Below are 15,859 nucleotides of genomic sequence, written 5' to 3'. Positions count from 1 at the left end.
TTGGGAAATATGGCAACTGGGTATGTGTGAGGAAAATTGTTTGGTTAAATCTCAGTTACTACTGGTGAGTTGGCACCAGAAAGCGCTGGTTTCAGATGGACATGGGAGAATCCTAAGAAGTCAGTAATTACAATCCAGCTCTGGAGCTGGCTGCATGGATTTGGGCTATGCAACCCCTGTCTCCTCATTACAATATGTACTCAACATTTTGTTACTCAGTTTGAGTTAATGCTATTAGCATTTCTATATATTTTAGGTCCAAAATTATTTATCTAATTTTTTTATAAAGGTTTGGTCACAGTTACTATGATCTCATAGTCTATGATGTTTATTATTTCCTAGACATGACAACATTTGTTGTGTTTGAGTTTTGTATGAGATCACTTTCATTGACATCACTAGAAAAGAAGAGACTGGGGGAAATGATGGAGAATAGTCCCCAAAACAAGAAGGTGGCATCTTAACATTTGGAAACTTGTATAATGATTTCATCAGAGCTCAGCACAGACAGGACTCATCAAATCAAGTTGTCATCCTCTGTTTTCTCCTCTATTCCCAGTTTTATGTACCCCAGGGTTTGTCTATATACATAAGGGGGTTGGGGGCAACATCTGGTTCAGATGTTTTTACTTTTTCAAGGAACAGAGAGTGACAAAACTCATTGAGAGGATGAAATTCATCTATGATAATCTCTGACTCGATCAACAATAGGAAGTTCTAAAGTTTAGAAAATATACAGCAGTACACATTCAAGTATTAGAAATGCATTTTTTTCCTTTCCATGTTCTTTTTATATTAGTTGGTGATTTGCAATTTCAGGTGTGAGACAAAAATAACAAACTTATCACAGTTCTCTTGTGCTTTACTGAGCTACTCTAGATCACAATTTTATTACAGAAAGTTAAAGTCTTTTTACTATATATATGCTAACTTTATAATGCTCTTTGATAAATAACAAATAGAAAGGGAGTTATATCCATTTACACTTCACAGGAGAAGGTTAATGGACTGCTGTATGCATGGCAACTGAATTATGTTAACTAGACATCAGGCAGTTGGCCCAGACTGCCTAGGGGACTTATTTTGTTCCAGCTCAGGAAAACTAATCCCAGAATATTTGAAAATGATGGTGGTGGGGTTCAACCATCAGTAATAACAAGAGAATACAGATACTGTAAGACTATTTATGTGGAGAATGGGATTGATCTTATCATAGATGATGGACAAAGATCTTTCAGAGGGCTATCAAGTTGTTGTACTACAGGAAATTAGACTAAGCCTCAGTGATTATGATAACTTCAAATACGAAACACTTTATATGATAGTTAATTACCATAAATTGTGTGGTGGTAGCCATTGTCTTTGAAAAAATATGTAAAATGAGTTACAGACAAAGAATAAGAGTAGACAGCTGATGTGGATAGGCAAAATTAAAGATCAATAGCACATGTTAGGTGACATACATGGACCAGTTTCACAAAGTATTCATTAAGGTTTAGGAGCAAGAAACCAAACAAGGGTATTACGTCCTCATGGAGGGTGATATTTAACATCACTTTACATTTAGAGGATAGGTTATACAGGCTAAAAGAATACCACTTGAAGAAACTGGCAGAACTATCGAGGTATGTAGCCAAACAATGTAGTCAGATGGGCACAGGGTTAACAATTTTGTGAAGCCACACACACCCTGTACTACCCCTAACTTCACCCATCTCTGCACCTTTTGCCTCACACTCTATCCACCTGCACTGTCATTTTGTGACATAAATGGGCACATCAGTAGAAGGTGGAATGTCTTTTTTGTTAATCTTGAACATGACTGCATTGCAGTTGCAATGCTTTTCTTAAAAGTAGTCAATCCAAGTTCCCATTTTAACAAATGCTGTCATTACCCTTCTGCTGCTAAAACAGAATAGCAGAGTTTGTGCAATGTTTTGTGGACGTCAAGAGAATTATTCTGATAAATGGATGGTCCAAGCTGGACAGAGCACTGATACAACAGCAGTACAGAGAAAATGTATTAGATGTTGGCATAATGACCATATCAACTTCAGACCATACTCACATCTTTCTTGATGTCACTAGCATGCTGTCTATTCAGAAACAATCTGTCTGGAGATGGGAACATTATAAGGCAGGGACAAAGATATGAAACTCGAAGGTGAAACTGTGAATGGTCCACAGAGACCAATGTTTTATCATAGTTAACAAAAATAAATGAATAGATGGATGAATGAATAAATAAATAAAACATTAAACTGCAAAAGTTAAGTGCCCAGGGATTATGGACAGTGAGCTGTGAAAATAACCTGGTCTGGTATGGCAAGATTGAATATAGTTTGCAATCTGAGTGAAACTGGTGGGAAAAGAAGGCAGAAATAGAAGAAAAAGGCAAGATAGCATAATAGCAAAAGAGAGTAAGAGAGTCAGTTAATCAAGCTACAGAACATATATTGGCAGAGTCCTGTAGGGGAGAATTAAGTAACAGTAAAGAAATAAAGACTGATTGATAAGCAGGAGGTATTAATCACCTCATAGAAGACAGCAGACATGCCATATTAAAGGCATATATGGTGGTTCCATGGAAATTAAAACACTATAGCCTGAGTGTTTAAAAAAGAAAGAAGGAAAGGATAATTTATGAAATCAAGGCTGCAGATGATAATGTATTTATGGAGTGGATATAACACATACAAAAGGCCCAGTACACATCATGTTGATACATCAGGGAGTAATATGTTAAAGATTTTATATATATATATATATATATATATATATATATATATATATATATATATATATATATACATAAATGTGTAAATGCTGAAGCAAAATGTGCAGGTAGAGATTAAGCAGGCTGTCTCATCTATGAAGTCATTTAAACCCATGGGCCTGTGTAGGCACCCCACTGAGTTTTATAAGTAGGGAATGGATGCTATAATAGTGGCCTGGCTTTTGATTTAAAGTTGCAATGTTAGGGCAGTCAGATTAATCCTAATTATGTACAGAACGTGAATTGTTGCACTCCTCAATAGAGAAAGGGATTTGTGTAGAAAGGAAAACTCTTATAATAAGCAGCTATACTATTAGTTTTTTCATTATTGTTAAAATTGCCATATATTGACTCCATATTTTTTGTTTCATGCATTACTGTTAACTTGCTAATCCTCTGCTTTATAGTGTGCTTTGTAATATGTAAAACTACTCCAGTGTGAAAAATAATTACTGTTAGTTGCTTAAGTATTAAATGTACATACAACATTCAAAATTACTTTTGCTGGACCTACTAAATGTATTTCTATATCAGAAAAGTAGAATATTATATTTCACTTGTTTTGCTGTAATATCTCTATCGCAAGAATTGTTTTAGAAGTATCTTATTGTAAATGCATTATTTTGCCCTTACTTCAGTTTGTTAAGCCACGTGTTGAGCTTACTAGATTTTGTAGTACATAGGCTCTGTGAAAGGAAGTTATTTGCTACACATTTTCAGAGTCTGGATACATCTGACTTGTTTCAGATCTGTTTTTGTTGTCTTATTACTTTGTTTCATTTTACTTACTATTTATAATACAGCTTAGTGCTTCCTTTTATGCATTGTGGGTAGTTTCAAACCAACATTTATAGTATTGCTTTGCATACCATTTTACAATTGAAAGGGAATATTTTGCTTGAGTAAATATGTTTTGCTGGGTGATGAGGACATCTTATATTAAGCAATGATAGATCTAAGTGGGTGATGGTCTAATTGCTTCAGTTTTTGGGTAGCTTAGAGCACTTGGGCATCAGATGTCACCTATTTTCATTGGTTCTTTTTCTTTCCTTGTTTAGCGGTTTCTGCATGCAGTGGAACTGGACACAGCACTACAGTAGTGGTAGTTCCATTGCTGGTAGTGCATGTAAGAACATTTCTTCATTTTCTGCACTACATAAGAAGTACCTTCTTCTAACTCCTGTGGGCTATTTATCCACTTCTGCTCACTAACCCCAAGATGTGTGAGCTTCTTATTAATTGATCTGTTCTGTTGAGCCCAGGCACCACCTGAGCAGATCTGCATGGATTTGCATTGAACGTATCACTAGTCCAACAAATGTTCTTCCTTATTATTTCCGCTGCCTTTCTTTAGCTTCTCACAGACCATTGACACTCAGCTTCACTGGTCATCATGGGAAGACAGCAGACTAAGCACTCTTACTATTGCCAGTTTGATAACTCATAAAATACTACTGCAGTTTAATGTCTGCCAAATACTCAATGAAAACAAATTTTACTTAATCCACATGACTCTACCTATGAGAGGTGTAAATAAACTGGATAATAATAAAGTGGATAATAAAGTGGGGGTGTCCTCCCACAGCTAGTTATATACTGTGAGCTGAGCACTATGTTTCTCCCACCCACACCTGTGCATCATCCATGTATTGTAGCACAAAACCTTCTTGTGAAAATGCTATGAAAAAAGCTCTACCAAAGCCCCCTAAAACTAAGTATAGGCATCAGCCTAAACCCTCTAGCCTACCTTCATGCTACACAGCATCAACAGATCTTACCCAACATATGGCTCACTCTGACCCTACTGAAAACACAGCCACAAAACGAGGTCATACAAGTAACATGCATAAGCCCTTATAGAAGCAAGATCAAGGTAGTTCACCTGACCGCTTTCTGGTTATTGGTGATGCCACAGCTAGACACACAGGTGACCCACTCACCATGCAGAGCAAAGGCAGAATGGTGGTTAGCTCCTCTCAAGTCTCAGGATCTGCAATGTTTCTAGGAACCTCAATTCCTTTCACCTGGGTACACATACCACCTGGTCATCACTCACATGTGAATAATTTGAGATGCATCTCCTTGGATCATATGAAGAGGAACATGATGGAGCTTTCAGAATATGCATTTGAAATGGGTGTGAAGCTAGTATTGAAAATTATCCTACCACCTCCAAGAGTGATACCACAATACAAACAGAAAATAATTTACTTTTATTATTGGTCAGCTACTGGTTCCATTCTATGGTGATCCAATATGCATATCTGCCTAGGAGGAAATGTTTGACAGTCTTGGCTGTTTTGGTAGGAATGGTCTGCATGTGTTACTGCATGGCTTCTTTATATTTAGTATGACTTTTTGGTCCCTGTAGTGTCTTTCTAAGGCAAAGTCATTCACCTCAAATTACCTACATAGCTATCCTTTATTAAAAATATGTAAATGTAGCACTGCTCACTGCTAGAACCCTTAAAAAGTTGCATTCTTTATAGGTACTCGTAACCTTTGAAAATAATGATATATGGGTAGTTACTAAAACATGGTTTTAGAACAGGAAAAGCACTTCTACAGTGCAGGACTTTAGTTTAGTACCTACCACTCCTTCAGACCTAATGCTGAAGTGGTTGTTTAGCTGGAAAAGGCGTATCAGTGTTCTTAAGAAACCATTTGGCCCCCAAAGTCATAATGTAGGACAATGGCCTTGAACTCCTATATATGCCTTCATGATAATCAAAGGCCAGCACCACATTATAGCCAACAACCGCACCTCCTCCATGACACTGGCTGAACATGAGGCATATATAAAACTGGCATTCCTCACTATAGAACCTAACACAATTATCTTGGGTGAATTCAATTATCCCTGCATTGAATGGGGCACCTATACCACCACACATAAATATGCCCTAAAATTCATGAACTTCATTAATACAAACTCCTTGGACCAACTAGTTTTAATACCAATGAAGGGCTCAAAAATATTGTACCCCCATGCTCAGCAAACATGGTTACCAAATCACTGGTCAAATCTGATCACCGTGCTGTGACAGTTTTAAAAGTAAGACCTGAGTTACCTTGATACCCCTCTGCCTTCATAGACTACATTAAGGGAAATGTGTTCCAGCTTATTGATGACCAAATAAAATTCAACCCCCCAACTGCACATGTTGCCAGACTCACTGAAAAATTCTATGCCAATCACCAACTTTGCATTATGGTGTTAGTCCCCATCTGGCATAAATACAGTGCAAATTCAAGAACAAAATCATTTGGTGGAAGCCCAGTATTAGCAAGCTATACAACAAGAGGAAAAAAATCATAGCTATAAAATCAAACTTAACTTCTCATTAGCCAGAGAACTCAAAAATATCAGCAAACAACTTAGAAACAAAATCAAATCCTCTAAGAGCAAGTACACATTGAAAAATGCCACCCATACCAAGGATAACCACAACACCCTCTTTGGCTATGTTAGGAGCCTTAAAAGTAATACCCAGTAATGCTTTTTAGTTAATACAAACTAAAACAATATACTCATCCCCTGAGGATTTTGCCAACATATTAGTGTACAACTTTAGCTCAGACTTTACTTCACTATCTCCCTGTAATTATCCACAGGATATTAGCATGCCTGAGCCACCCCTGATCACTTCCAAACAAGTCCTGAGTGCTCTGTTTTTGCTCTGTCTGGTGAGTGGTTCACCTGTATGTCTAGCCATGGAATCACCAATAACCATGGATCCTGATAATGCGTCAAGTTCTCCTGTTAGTACAAGGCATTATCTGGCAGATTTGTTATTCAGTATATTCATTCTCAGACTCTCCACTGGATTTGTCCCAGAAGTTTGGAGAATTGCTGCAGTGATCATAATCAACAAAAGGGGACCCATTACCAAAGCAGGTACTGTAGAACCATAAGGCTCATCAGCTGCATCTGTAAGGCAATGCAGTGCATCTTTATGGAAATTATTAACAACAATATAAGCAGTCTTCAAAACCTGGAGCCTTTTGAGTTGGTTAAATGCAGATCCTGCCTCCTAAATTTAGTAAACTTTTTTTAGTAGGTCATTGAAGCATTAGACTCAAGCAAATCTGTTTGCATAGTGCATCTGGACTTGACCAAGAGCTTTGGTACCATTACACATTCTGGCATCATTGATAAAGTTAATCTAATTAAAAGTAAACCCCCATGTTACCCACCAAATAACAAGGTGGCTCACTGCCAGAACCCAGTCCATAAACATTGGAGGCATGTTCTCACCTAAATGAGTAGTCACCTGTTGTGTCCCCCAAATTTAGTTTTGTGACTGCTCTTCTTTGGTGTCAGTTTCTCTGATGTTAAGGCCGAAACCAAAGGCCTGTGTCTGATGAAGTCTGATGATGACTGCAAACTCTAGTTTTCATTAATACGAATACTAACCTCAAGATTATCCAAGAGGGGCTAACACATGCTAACAGGTGGTGCATAGACCACAGCCTCAAATTAAATGCCAGAAAATGAAGGATTGTATCACAGACTTACCCTTGGTATGTGTTATATTTCTCCTTGATCATGGTAACTAATACATTACAATTCTGCTAGGTTTTTGTTTAAGCTTAGTGGTCACATAGACTGCAAGCCTAACAACTCTCTATGAATCTAGTTATAACAGTTATTCTAATCAATACATAGGGGAATAGTAATGTATAGATAATTGATGCAAATGAACGTGTAGAAAGTAATCATTAGTAAGATTAGGGACCCTATTGTGAGACATATAACGAGACTGACAACTGTGGCTTTTTACTCATATGGGTGATCTTACTTATGCTGAACATGTTGTTTTGTTAGTTAAACCTGCTTTTTTATTTGCTGTTTACTGTTTGCAGTATAATTACTATTGTATTAAAAATTACATAATCCAAAACACTGTGGTGAAAAGACATTTGTAAACTTCCCTTTAAAGGTTCTTCCAATATACAAATTTCCCTTGAAGAAAATAGTGTTTCTGCACACCTGCTTATGAATGCACAATAACATACAGTTATTTAATAATGCAGTCAGGCCAAAAAGCCAGGCTTCATTTGATATACACATCTATCAATCTTATTTGAACTGATGTTATGTGCACTCACAAGTTACTGTATTAAAACATATTCTTTTCAAGGAAGGTTGCACATCTTCCAAAATGCCTTATAAAAAGGAGATTTGCAAACATCTATGTTTTGTTAGGGTTATACTGATTGGATCCTAAATGCATCTGCAGGGACTTTTGTTCTTTCATGGAAAATAGTAATTTCTGTTTTTCATCTTTTTTTTTGTTGTAGTGTTGCTTTAATTTTTTAAGGGAAGCTGCCATGCCAGATACTGTAGAAACAGACTGTTGGTGGTACCACTTCACATTTGCTATGTGAAAAATGCTCATCGCAAGTTAACAATGCCCCTTGCAATAAAGCATTTATGTACAAAGTCGCCCGATTGTTTACATTACTAAATTAGACAGTTCCATTCAGTACCTTCAGGTGAAAGTTACAGTCAGAAAGTTATGTTTTTTACACAAGGAAGGCAGAATGATGAAGTGCAGATTATGTACAGCATTAAATCTCTGCCACAGTATTTAGAAGCTGCATTCAGGAGATAAAAACACTTTGCTTAGCACTGGCTACTGCTACTGGCAGATAATATCCTGAGTGAAATAAGCAGTGATTGGACATTAATAGACTTTGGAAAACAGAAGACAATTTGCCTTGCATTCAATTTTTAGTCAGCTTTCATTAAAAGCAGTGAAAGCAGCGAAAGTGTAGTTCAGTTCCATTGAAAACACATGTAATGGTTCTTCTCAGTAATATTTAAGTAATACATGGAATATGATAAACCTTTCATCCAGTATACCATGAAGCATCAATACACAGACAGAGACAGACAGACAGATGCAGAGATGTGCACACATACATGCACACACACACATGCACACCTACCCCCACTTCCCACACGCACCCACACATGCACACACAAGCACACACACACACACACACACACACACACACACACACACACACACACACACACGTGCACGCGCGCACATACATACATACACATAGACATGCACGTGTGCACATAAACATGCAAACACACATGCACTCATGTACACATATACAAATCTACGCATGCACCACAAGCACACAGTGATACACATGCATCTCCATCTTTTTTCTCTATAAACATTTATATGGGCATACTAAAAATATCTAAATATCTAAATGTCGATGTCTCTGATGTTAACACAAGAAAATTAAGAAAAAAAAGTTGACAGAGAATTGTGTATGCCCGAAGACATAACCTTGGAGCATGTAAATCGAAAACAATATTTTTTCCAGGGGCACATGCCCCTGTGCCCCACTCCACAACTCTTAATAACTGTATATTCCAATTCTGAGATTGCACATCCCTAGGAAAAAGGGCATATTTCCCAAACCTGGTAATACAGAGATCTTGCACAAATGTCAATCAGTTGTTTTTTCAACCAAATTGTATCAACAAAACAGCTGCTAACTACAGAAAGTTGAGATATTTAAGCAGACCCATCTCTCTCTTTCTCTCTCTCTCTCTCTATATATATATATATAGCTATATATCTATAGCATATATATGTATATCTCCACACACACACACACACACACACACACACACACACACACACACACACACACACACACACACACACACACATTTATATTTCTCTCTCTCTCTCTCTCTCTCTCTATATATATATATATATATATATATATATATATATATAAAATTTATTTATTTATTTATATTACATTTGCTAACCGGGAGAGTCCAACTGGATATATGTCCATTTTCAGTGGGGGCCCAGGGAAAAGCTCCAGACCAGTAAAATCATTAACGAGAGAAAGACATGTTAACCAAAAGGTTCAATTAAACAAAATATAGAGTACACAATCTTTATACTTCTTATAGAAGTATAGTACATATAAGATAGTGAGTTAACCAAAGAGTGTATTTGCCAACATGCACAGGTTACATGTTATAGAGGTGATTAACAGCAAGTGTAGCAGGAAGATAGAGTAGATAACTTCCATAACTCATTTCTACACATGAGAGACATGCTATGTCCTTTAGGTTACTTTACAGTGTTCAATAATATTATTACCCCATGCAGACATTACAAAAGCAGTAGATAAGCTGTTACTCTAGTTGCTGGAAACAGAGACATACGAGTTACTATCCAGGGGTAGTACAGGTACATAATCTGTGATTCAGGAAGTGTGTTTTGAGTAGTTTTTTGAATTGGGTGGTGGAGTTGTTATTTATTATGTGGGCTGGAAGGGAGTTCCAGATTTTAGAGATGAAGTGGCTATAAACAGATCTACCTGCCTCATTTTTAAAGTTTGTTACCTCAAGGAGGTGTTGGGTACTTAATCTCTGGGATCTGGTAGTGGTGTAAGGCTGGAGTAGTTGCTGCAAGGCTGGTGTGTTGACTGGATAATGTAGTACTTTGTGAGCAAGTGCTAGTTGGTTGACTTGAAGGGTCAGGGAGAGTTCTAGCCAGTTGAGTTTTTTGAGGCTTTCACAATGGTGGGTTCTAGAAGGTGATCCTGTGGCGAATCTGGCTATTTTATTGTAGCAGCTATCTAGTTTGCTGAGCTCAGTTTTTCGGAGATTGGTAAGCACGGGGGAGGCGTAAAGTAGAGTCGATAGGAGGTGTGTCCTGGCTGTGGTAACCTTAGAGTGACTGGTGAGAAACTGTTTGCTGCAATAATGTATCTACACACACACACACACACACACACACACACACACACACACACATATATATATATATATATATATATATATATATATATATATATATATATGGGTTTTAGACAAGTTTTTGAAAGTCATCTTGTCAAACCCAATCAAATGTACTAGCTTGTATTGTGTGTGAGACTGCAGTACAGTGGTGATTGGGGTGTGGGTACTTTTATTGTATTTTTAATAGATAGTTGTTCATCCAATTGTGTTTGATAAATTGCTTTGGAATGTTTTGACTTTTGATGTATTGTGTGTGTGTGTGTGTGTGTGTGTGTGTGTGTGTGTGTGTGTGTGTGTGTGTGTGTGTGTGTGTGTGTGTGTGTGCACATATATGTGCCACATTTTGGCATTACATTATGATACTGTGTGATGTGTGCCTGTGAGAAATGTGGCAGTTTAGATCAGCTATAATAACCAATAATTATGTTGGTTATGTTGTTATCCAGATAACCTGGCTCTGTTGATTGCCTGACATTTCTGTTCAGCATGTGCGAAGAAGTCTAACCAGTATTTTTTGAGAGAAAAGGAATATACACCATCTCACAACAGAGACCCTATTCTTAATAATCCTTTGCATAAAACTTGTCGGTTTCCATTTTTTATAGCTTCACACTTTTTACTTAGAGTAAATCATCAACTATAGTTAGCAGTTTAATTAAGCACCATTTAGGTTGTTTGCAAATATGCAGAAGTTTCACACAGGCCAGCTCACTCACCACCATCAACTTTATTGAAATCAGACATAAGTTTAATCTAGTTATAGTTTTGGCAGAACTCATTTTTGGCTTAATCCACAGAGTACAGTTTAACATCTTTTATGATTCACTGAGTGCATCACTTTACAACCAGCCTTAGTAAACAAATCTCTAGCAAAATAAATATTTTTTCTCAGTGTTTTGTTTAAAATGCAAGCCCTCACATATTTTTAATAACACAATTAATTCAAAGTTATATTATCAGTGCAAAAGCTAAATATAAGAACTACCAGTACTTCTAGATGTACTAATTGACTGTATACCTCTCAACTGTGCAAATTTTTGCAGAATGTTCAGATGTGTGCATCTGTTACTCATGAAACCTATGTTTTTCTAGCAAATCAATCAGGATTCAAGTCATTAAGTAATGCTATACATTTGAGTTTCAGACTGTATCATTCTGAAAATACATACTAATGCAAATCCTGTTATTCTAGCAACTTTCTAAGTTTATAAAAGCAATACTTAATATCTGTCCCTATTTTTGGGCCTTTGTCCCCCATTATTTTGGGTTTTGTCCAGATTTCTTGAGCTAAGAGGTTGAGGGGATGACTGCTACTGAAAATGTATTGTCTTAAGTTGTAATAACCTACACTGTTTTCTGACTGTCCAAGGGCTGGCTTTACTATATCCACCATTAATTTCATATAAATCTCTTAGAAGCTGCATACAACTTGAAATCATTTCACATTTATTTGGAATAGCTTTAAGTAAAGCCTTGCTGTCTGAATTGTTCATGGTTTGATCTAACTATGGCATATTTCTTGATGTAATCAAATTTATTTTGCTTCACACATTCATTGCAGTTTCCTTACATATTCTATAATAGATTTTGCTGCACATGTTCAAGTCCCAAGCACGTGACCACTATCTAGAAGCCAGGGACTTGAACTTAGGTTTATGGTAGTCTGTAGCACTTTTATTCTGTATGCAAATAACCCAGAGGAGGCATAACAAAAACATTTTGGGACATTTACTTGTTGCTCCTATCTATGAGGGTGCTGGGTGCTAAACCAGAGCTGAATCTTCAGTTTCCCATTTATTTGTTCAAATTACATTTGAATGGAGTATGAGAAGTGCTTTGTTTTATATGGAGTGGAATACGGTTTCAATGAAGATGTATTCTCTAAGATACATACCTATCCATCCAACATGATTTATTTTATCTTACAAAAGAAATTGATATTTCTTGAGTGGGTGTTCATGCTACCATTTGACTTATGAATGTGTAACAGGTCTGACAGTATAATTTCTGTTGAAAGTCTATGACAGAGACAGAAATCACCTTTTAATAGCCTTTATGATACTGAGTAGAGAGACAAGGCTTTCAGACAGTCTACATAGTTTTTGTGATTTAGGCCCTTGATTATTTTTGTGAGAAAGCATTGTGGCTGCTCCATTTGTAACATCTGTTTGGACAGGTACATACCGAATGGAGCATTATATTCAATGATAGGCCCAATGAGGACTAAATACACAAGCAATAATGCCCTCCAGGGTGTGTGTTAGTGTGTAATTAATGCCCACCCAGGGGTATTGTGAGGCCCAATGCTGCAGATGTAGGGCCTCTACACCCCTGGAAGGGCATTAATTACACATTAACACACGCCCTGGAGGACAATATTCCACTTAGAGAATGGACTGTCTATAAAATTGTTGAGTTTTACTTACCTATTTATATTTTTTTATTACTATTTTTTTATATATATATATTTTGGATGTAAAATAGTTCTTCTGCCTAGTGTTTCAAAGTTGCTGTAGTATATGTAAATGGTGTTAGAGGAAGCATTTTACATCCATATTATATCCTTTTTAAAAAAATATATCCAGATATTTAATTCATTTTTTGGTCCCTTACTGCTAAAATGGTTTCTTGCCAGTAACTGGGTATTGAAGTCACTAAATAATGACATACATTTGACTTTCAGACTTTATTTCCTTCAGAAAATTCATGTTAATACAAACCCTGTTATTTAAATTACTTTTTAATTTTTTAATTATAACATTTACAATCTATTCCTGTTTTGAAGACTTTGCTCCCCTTTATTTCAGGCTTTATCCACATCTTTTGAGCTAAAAGGTCTAGACGTATGCAAACCTTTCATCTGCTGCTTCTAGCATTCCATCAGTCTCACTGTCTTTCCCTCTTTCACACAAACACTCTCCCCACACACAAACACACACAGACACACACACACAAGCATGCGTGCACACACACACACACACACACACACACACACACACACACACACACACACACACACACACACACACACACACACACACACACACCTGTACTTCAGAAAACGCATGCTAACACAAGTCCTATTATTGCAGCAGCTTTGTGATTTTTTAAACAGGAATATGTTCCTGTTTTGAGCCTTTGTTCCCCCATTTATTTTACGTTTTATTCAGTTATCTTATCCAAGAGGTAAGAGGTATGTAAAGCTCTTGACTGCTGCTGCTGCTGTCACTGTTGGATCGCTCTCACACTTCACTCTCTCTCTCTCTCTCTCTCTCACTCACACAGAATTCACTTTCATGCATGCAGTCACACACACAGACAGAAATATTAACTCATACACAGAAAGAGAAACACACAATCACACTTTTTTCTGTTATATTTAGATTTTACACCTGCTAAACAGCAAAAGCGCTACTTCGCGAGGGTAAATTCACTCACATGCACGCATAGACTCACATACACAGACCGAAACACACACACTTTTCTTTTTTTAATATATTTTGCACTCACTAAATAGCAGAAGTGCTGCTTAGCGAGTGTAAAATAATGGCATCTGTTAGTTTTTTCTGTCCGAGCTCCACGGCAGCTTAATATGCTGCCATGAAGTGGTGGACTCGTTTTTCAGTGGGCATTACTTGTACATTAATACTCTGCTAGAGAATGCTCATTCTCCAATCAGGGTGCTGATGTACAGTTTGCCCATTTTCTAAAGTGGAATAATTAAATCCATGAACCTGGATGCCACACCATTATATATAAGCTATGCAATGAGAAAGATCTTCCTTACAATAGTGGATACATGGCTATCCAATGGCAGTTCATTGTTGATCACTGCATATCTACTTGCAGCATCTTGTAGCTGGTGTAGACTGCCACTCACTCTTGAGCTTAAATATAAGATTCGGCAAGCAGTTGCCACGCCTTACCTAAGCACATTATTCCAGTTTGAGCATGGTTCGTGGCAGCTGTATGGAGGAAAAGGTCGGTTGCAATGTAGACTAGGGTGGTGAGTGACATGGGAATTAAGGTTTAGGGAGGTGAGTTTTAAGGTTAGGGTGCATGAGGGAAGTTTTAGGTTAGGAGAGCAGGAAGGGAATTTTAAGGTTAGGGATCAGGAAGGCATTCTGAATATTAGGGAGTAGGAGGAGAGTTTTAGGGAATGACTGGGAATTTAGGTTTAGGGAGGGGGTGCTGCAGTTTTAGGATAAAAGAACAAGGACTTGGAGAAGTTTTATGGTTTGAGTCAGGGCTCTGATAGGGCTATACAGTTTTATAGTATCAGGTGTTGCGAGGGCTAAGCAGTTATGGCAGAGTGGGCAAGTGGAAGTTATAACACTTGTTTTTCCCATATTTGTGAGTACCAGATCTAGGATATTTGTTCCCCTGGGAATGTAGACTAGCTGCATCAGGGCATTTTAATTTACAAAGTCAAGATATCTTTGGGCTTGCACGTTAGTGGTCGCGTATGCCTCCTAGTTAATGGAGAAGTGGTTAAATTCACCCATGAGTATGGTATTGGGTTGTATGATGAGTGATTCTAGTAACTTCAGGTATGGTATATGGGTTTGCTCGTTCATAGTAGGGGACCTGTAACTAGCAAGAATATGGTAATGGATTTTTCCCATAGTTGGTTGGACATGGACTAGCTCAAACATGTCATATTGTTTGACCAGCCTTGAGTTGTGGTTATCCTACATGTAGATAGATAGATCATAGGATCATATAAGGTTACTAGGCTAATGGCCCTGGGGCCATTACAAGCCTAGCCAAGAGTTTATCTCCAAAAAAGAAACCTCGGTCATCTGTCACCCCTCTCAATGAGGGACACAGGTGGAACCCCAGGGAGAAATTTGTGGTTTCCCATCCATTCATCAAGGTTGCACTTGAAAAGTGTCAGCGAGGTGCTCTGTTTGACATGTATGGGAAATCCATTCCAGAGTCGGGGCAGCCTCTGGGAGACAAACCTGTCTCTCCAGGAGGTTTTGTTGATGTTGCATATTAGATTCAGGCCTTTTGAGCGGGTAATGCATGAGGAGTTATACTTATGGATATGGAACATCTCTAGTAGGGCAAGGTCTGAGATTGCCTTGTAGGAGAGACACAGATCACCCCTGAGCAATCTGTATGATACTGAATAGAATGATAGTGATTTGAGCCTGTCTGCATAGGACAGATGTTGGAAGCCATGGATTCTCATTGTGAGGTATTTCAGTGGCCTTTCCAGTTGGTGCAGATGTTTGGAGAGGTACATAACAAATGGGGCATTATACTCAATTACTGGTCTA

This window comes from Protopterus annectens, chromosome 1.part2 (genome assembly GCF_019279795.1).
Source record: "Protopterus annectens isolate FY-2018-M chromosome 1.part2, PAN1.0, whole genome shotgun sequence".
NCBI lineage: Eukaryota > Metazoa > Chordata > Ceratodontiformes > Protopteridae > Protopterus > Protopterus annectens.
The sequence above is the reverse complement of the archived record's forward strand: the minus strand, read 5'-3'. Positions refer to the sequence as shown.